Source organism: Sorex araneus, chromosome 1 (assembly GCF_027595985.1).
Source record: "Sorex araneus isolate mSorAra2 chromosome 1, mSorAra2.pri, whole genome shotgun sequence".
Lineage (NCBI taxonomy): Eukaryota > Metazoa > Chordata > Mammalia > Eulipotyphla > Soricidae > Sorex > Sorex araneus.
Window position 1 is genome coordinate 448,293,954 of NC_073302.1, and position 7,349 is coordinate 448,301,302.

Consider the following 7,349-nt stretch of genomic DNA (forward strand, 5'->3'; position numbering starts at 1 on the left):
TCTCAGACTACAGTGCTCAGCAGATTAGTCTTTCCTATCCCTAGCAGGGTCCTAGTCTCATCGTTGCTTTTGGATCATGACAGCATTTGTCCATGGCCAAGCTCTTAACTTATAGTTAAGCATCAGGAACTTTGGCCAGGCCCATCTCGATGCCAGGGTAGCACATAACTCACCGCTTGCCCTGGGTCCGTCCTGTCCCTCTTCAGGACCCTGCCTTTGGGGTGCTAAGAAGTAAGGGCAGCTGAGGCTTAAGTTGAGAAAACAGATGCCCGGGAGTGAATAATATTCGAAGCCAATTAAATCCCATGTCATAAAAGCATATTAACAACTGTTTTTCTTTGTCCATACAAAAAGGACATTGCTGGGGCTGGAGTGATAGCACAGCGGGTAGGGCGTTTGCCTTGCACACGGCCAACCGGGGTTTGATTCCCAGCATCTCTTATGGTCCCCTGAGCACGGCCAGGGGTAATTCCTGAGTGCAGAGCCAGGAGTGACCCCTGAGCATTGCTAGATATGACCCAAAAGCAAAAAAAAAAGAAAAGACATTGCTTTAAAGTAAACTATCCAAAAGACACAAGGAGAGGAGAAAGGCAATATTAACTTACAATACTACAAGTTCAATGTCCTAGAAAGGTCTGACCTTACAAATTAACAGAGTCTGATTAGGGGGAAAAGCTGATTAACAGGTTGGGGAAGAGAGCATAGAGAAGTGTTTACAGATAGACAAAGGAATAGGAGTGACTCGGGAGCACTTTGATAGGCGTGACCTGATATATTTAAGTTCCTTGTGGGAAGGAGAACAGGACATACCAATGTTGTCAAAAAACGTTTAGAGGGGCCGGAGCGATAGCACAGCGGGTAGGGCGTTTGCCTTGCATACGGCCGACCCGGGTTCGATCCCCGGCATCCCATATGGTCCCCCAAGCACCGCCAGGAGTAATTCCTGAGTGTAAAGCCAGGAGTAACCCCTGAGCATCGCTGGGTGTGAACAAAAAAAGCCAAAAAAAAACGTTTAGAGATTATTACCAGATAAACATAAGCTCTTTGTGACAAGGGAGAAGGACAAACCAATGATATCCTTGTATCACTTGTAGTCCTGTTGATCTTTGATTTGCTCGAGCGGGCACCAGTAATGTCTCCATTTAGCTCTATTTTGAGCTAGTGCAGCCCAATGATAACTGCTTGCTCCAGGAATAGGAAGAGCCTCAAATTGTTCATTCAGGGATTTGATGGAGAAATCTGACCATCTAGTTGGTGGGCGGCCACATGATCTTCTGACCTCCCATGGAATCCAGTCTGTAACAGCTCTAGTCCAGCGGTCGTCTCTGAATTGCATTACATAACTGGCCCATCTGATTTTTGATGCCTTGGCAAATGAGACAGAATCCATGATTTTTGACCGTCGATGGAGGTCAGAACTCCGGATTCCTTCTCTCACTTGAGTGAGACATGATATTCCCAGCATAGCTCTTTCGATTCCTCTTTGGGATACCCTAATAGCACTCTCATTCTGTTTGCGTAGCGCCCAGGTTTCTGAGGCATATGTTAGTGCAGGAAGAATGGCGGAATAGAAAAGATGTGTGCGGAGTCGGAGGTTCATCCTTCTCTTAACCACCTCTTCAACACTCTTGAATGCATTCCATGCTGCTCTCTTCCTCCTGCACAGTTCTGGCACCAAGTCGTTCCTCATGTTCATTTCTTGACCCAGGTATACAAAGTTGCTGCATTTGGGTATGTTCATTCCAATGAGAGCAAATGGAGCTTCAGGGACCAGATCATTTTTCATGATCATCGTCTTGTTGAGATTTAGCTGCAATCCGACCTTTCCACACTCGTGGTCGAAGTCAGTCAGCATTTGTGCTGCTTGGCTAGTGTTTGGTGTTATGAGAACGCTGTCATCAGCGAAGCAGAGGTGGTGTAATTGCTGACCATCTACCTTCACTCCCATTCCTTCTCATTCCAGTCATCACATGATGTTCTCAAGGGCGGTACTGAAGAGTTTCAGTGAAATGGTGTTACCCTACCGCACCCCTCTCTTTACATCAATGATCATTTCCTTGTAGAATGGTGAGATTCTGGTGGTGAATCCACAATACAGCTCACGGAGGATTTTGATATACTGAGTTTGAAAGCCCTGTTTGGCCAGGGCTTCGATGACTGCCTCAGTCTCAACAGAATCGAAGGCCTTCTTTAAGTTGATGAACGTTAGACAGAGCGGCATCTTGAACTCTCTCAAAACTTCAATGAGTTTGGTCACTGTGTGGACATGGTCTATTGTGCTGAATCCCCTTCAGAACCCAGCTTTCTCGCATGGTTGTCCTTCGTCTAGTGTTCTGCCTATTCAATTCAGGATGACACTAGTGAACAACTTGTAGATGACAGACAGCAGGCAGATTGGGCGATAGTTGCTGATGTCGTGGATGTCTCCCTTCTTGTACAACAGAATGGTCCTACTAGTTTTTAATTGATATTGATATCAATATCAATGTCAATATTTTATATTGATATCCTACAATATAAAATATTGTTTGTCAAGGGAAATGGTATAAACATCTAAAAGAATGCACTAATAAAAGGAAGAAACAGTTTTACCATCACACAAAAAATCTAAGACTTGGAGGGTAGGTAAGATGGAGAATAGACTGTTATGTCAATAACAGCTGGGAATGATCACACTGGACACGATCTGAGGGTTAAAAGTAGGTACGGGGTGCTGGAGCGATAGCACAGCAGGTAGGGTGCTTGCCTTTCAGGCGGCTGACCCAGGTTAGATTCCCAGCATCCCATATGGAACCCTGAGCACCCTTAGGGATGATTTCTGAGTGCTGAGCTAGGAGTAACCTTTGTGCATTGCTAGGTGTGACCCAAAAAGCAAAAAAAAAAAAGTCGATATGGGATATTCTTGATAACCTTTCAGTATCAATATTGCAAACCAAATGCCCAAAAGGAGAGAGCGAGAGAGAGCGAGAGAGAGAGCGAGAAGAAAAGCGCCTGCCATAGAGGCAGGCAGGGGCTGGATGGGGGGTAATGGGAGGGAACTGGGGAACACTGGTGTGGGAAACGTACACTGGTGAAGGAATAGGTGTTGGAGTACTCTATAACTAAAATCCAATCATGAATTGCTTTGTAATGCTCTAAAAATTTATAAAAATTAAGATAAATATGAGTTTAAAATATCTAACATTTGGAGGGCTAAGTTTACTCTAATTAGAGTAAATTAATGATTTAGTTGGGCGGTCTGAGGCATTGAGATATGCACGTGAAAAAAATAATTTACAGAGGATCACAAACTATCTCTGGTGTTGTGATCCAGAGCAGCCTGTTCAGCCCCTTTTTATTAACCAGTTTAATATTCTAACCAATGATATTCAGCCACATTGGCAGAGTATGTAAATTAACTTAGCAGAAACAGAATCAAAGTCAGTTATATAAATGGAAACATAGTTACAGTACCGTAAAAACAAATTAAATTTTATATATAGGTATATATTTTAAGTTTTTAATTTATTGAATCACCGTGAAAAAAATACAAAGGTTTCAGGTTTAAGTCTCAGTCATATAATGATTAACCCCCCATCCCTTCACCAGTGCCCATGTTCCACCAACAAGAACCCCAATATACCCCCTCCCACCCACCCCCACCTAAGTAGCTAATGATCTTTACTTTATTTTCTCTATGCTTTGAATACATTCAATATTTCAATCGAGAACTCACTATTATTGTTTGGAATTTTCCCCCAACGATTAAGCCTGCTGAAAAGCCATTATTTAATAATTTCTTTTCATTACTGAGAGTGAAGACTCTATGTCTCGGCTGTGCGGTTTTGGATTTCTGGTATTTTAGCTCAGTTCACAGTCTAGATGCATTTCTGTAAGAAGCCGCTCTGGGTGCCAAAATGGGTTAGAAGACCTCTTGGATCATAGTCTTTAGGAGCAGAGGGTCCGTTTCTCGCACCGCAGCTATGGATCTTATCTGGACGGAAGGCGTGCCAGTAACGCCCCCCTCCCCCCAGGACCGCCTACAAGCTACATCACTGAAAAGTTCTACCTCTGGGTTGGGGGTCTTAGGAGGTGGCTCTTGCCACGTGGATGTTGCCGCCGCCGCCATTTTCCGAGCAGAAAAACAGGGCAGACAGGGAAGATCCCTCCCCGCGTGGCACAGGGTTGTAGCACAGCTCACAGTCCAGATGCATTTCTGTCAGAAGCCACTCTGGGTGCCAACATAGGTTTGAAGACCTCTCAGATCATAGTCTTATTTTTTTTTTAATTTTATTGAATCACCGTGAGATAGTTACAAGCTTTCATGTTCGGGTTACAATCTCACAATGATCAAACACCCATTCCTCATCCAGTGCACATTCCCCACCACCAATATCCCGGGTATACTCTCCCCTTTCCCACCCTCCCCCTGCCTCTATGGCAGGTAATATTCCCCATACTCTCTCTACTTTTGGGCATTGTGGCTTGCAACACAGACACTGAGAGGTCATCATGTTTGGTCCATTATCTACTTTCGGCATGCATCTCCCATCCCAACTGGTTCTTCCAGCCGTCATTTTCTTCGTGATCTCTTCTCTATTCCGTCTGCCTTCTCCCCTCTGCTCATGAAGCAAGCTTCCAGCTATGGTGCAATCCTCATGGCCCTTGTATCTACTGTCCTTGGCTGTCAGCCTCATGTGATGTTATTGTATACTCCACAAATGAGTGCAGTCCTTACTTCTGTCCCTTTCTTTCTGATTCATTTCACTTAGCATGATACTCTCCATGTCTATCCATTTATAAGCAAATTTCATGACTTTATCTCTTCTAACAGCTGCATAGTATTCCATTGTGTAGATGTACCAAAGTTTCTTTAACCAGTCATCTGTTTTAGGGCACTCGGGTTATTTCCATATTTTGGCTATTGTGAACTGTGCTGCAATGAACATATAGGTATAGATGTCATTTCTACTGTGCTTTTTTATATCCCCGGAATATATTCCAAGAAGTGGCATGTGGGGTCATATGGAAGCTCAATTTCTAGTTTTTGAAGGACTGCCCATATTGTTTTCCAGAAAGGCTGGACTAGTTGGCATTCCCACCAACAGTGAAGGAGCGTCCCTGGAAAAACAATTTTTATATCCAAGCCTAGCTAAGCCTAAGATGTGAGATGTTGAACATCAACATTTCCCCCTTTTTTTGTTAAAAATGGCCAGTAACAAACAACACGGACATTCTCACAAATCTTTCCAGCAATACCTCAATGCCGTTTTAAGAAAATCTGACCTTTTTCTACAGAAATTCATTTTTCCTTTTATAATACAGAGTTTACAATACAGAGTTTACACATTTTTTGTTTTTGTTTTTGGGTCACACTTGGCGATGCACAGGGGTTATTCCTGGCTCATGCACTCAGGAATTACTCCAGGTTGTGCTCGGGGGAACATATGGAATGTTGGGATTCGAACCCAGGTCGACCAAGTGCAAGGCAAATGCCCTACCTGCTGTGATATTGCTCCAGCCCCCAGAGTTTACACATATTAAGTAATATTCCAGTTCTAGTCCTGGTTCAGAGACATTTGTCAATGAAGAGCAATTCGTCTCTAAACAAAAATAACACTTTCATGCCATTTCTGGATAATCTCCACTGTCCAGATTTTTCCAGAATCAGTAACTGCCGGAGCACTCCCGATTCCTGATAACGTCAGATTCTTCTCTCATGACCAAAGAAGAATCACCGGCATCCTTAAGTAAAAATAGAAACTTCCTCCTTCTCAAACTTCATAGATGTTCCAATAAAATATGCATGGAATATTATCCAATCTTATATAATAAACCTGTTATATCTTAAAACAGGTTTTGAACTAAACCAGTACCTTTTGAACCTGTTTTTATATACAATTATTTCAATTCTCTTTTTAACAACTCAATACAATACAGATACAAACAAAAAATATAATGTAAATATTTAGAGAGAAAAATGTACTAGCATAATAAAAACTTGTACCACTTTTACAAAGCATGAGAAAAATGTCTTTTTACTTAATTTTAATAGTTCTTATACCTTAGATATTTCAAGTCATAAGCTTTCTACACCAATTTTTAACAATTTTTACCTTAGTTTCATGCTCTAACTTTATAATTCTTTCTTCATAGCAGCGTATTTCAATAAAATATTTTAGATTGAGAATATCAATTTCCCTGTAAGCGACACGATCTAATCTTTGTTTAAATCTTTGTCTAAAAAGTTCCAAAAACACCCAAACTTTTAATATTTCCTGGATTACTTTTGTGATGGGGCTTTTTGCCCAGTTACAAGGATTTCCACTTCTGACTTCAATCTGACTTCAACATTTAAATACTTAACACAGACCCAGAGTCTCTTGCCCCCTGTGCCTGCTGTCTTCACCGGGACCCCTCGGAGGGGCCAGGTAGCCTTTCCCTCCCCACCCCAAGCAGAGCCTTGACAGTTGAAGACCTCCGGAACCCAGCCACAGCCATGCCCAATGCCACTCTCCACACGTTCAGATGAGCCTCATGCATGAAGGGACTGGAGAGGAACCCAGGTGTGTGGGACCCGGGGCTGAGATCTCCAAGCCTGCTTGGATTGGGACTGGGCCTTCTCCTCCCAGACCCCCCATTTTCCAGTAGCTTGGCCGCCACACCCACCAACTGCTCCCCGGCGCCCTGTAATCCCACCAATGGCCAATATCCAGAGACTATAAGACCAAGCTAATATCTTTGTTCTCCCTCTTGGAGAACCTGACAAGCTACCATGAGTCTACTACCCCCACGGGAGAGCCTAGCAAGCTCCCCCTGAAGTATTTATATCTCAAATATAGTAACACATATATACATACCCTCGGAGTGTCCGGAAAGCTACCAAGAGTATCCTGCCCGCACAGCAGAACCTGGCAAGCTACCCGTGGCGTATTTGATATTCCAAAAACAGTAACACAGGTCTCATTTGCCTGACCCTGAAAGAGCCTCCAATCATTGGGAAAGAGGAGTAAGAAGAAGCTGCTAAAATCTCAGGGCTGTTCTTTTGGAAAACAATTTGGACGATTGTTGGAATATTTCCCCTTTTCCAGCTGCCATCTGGAGTTTTGTCAGAAACCTTTTGTCACAGAAACCTAGCTGATCTTTGACCTGCAGATCTAAGGTGCTAGCCAGCTTGACTTGACATTGATTCCAGGCTCTGGCCCAGCCTAGTCTTTGGGATGTAAATTTCAGGTGCTGTCTAGTTTGTAATTGACATGTAGATTTCTTGCTGCAGCCCAGCCTGGTCTTTGGGATGTAAATCTGAGTGCTTTCAGCCCAAAGAGGGCTTCGGTTTTGGTTTTGTATCTTCTTTCCAGGGGCTGGATCCA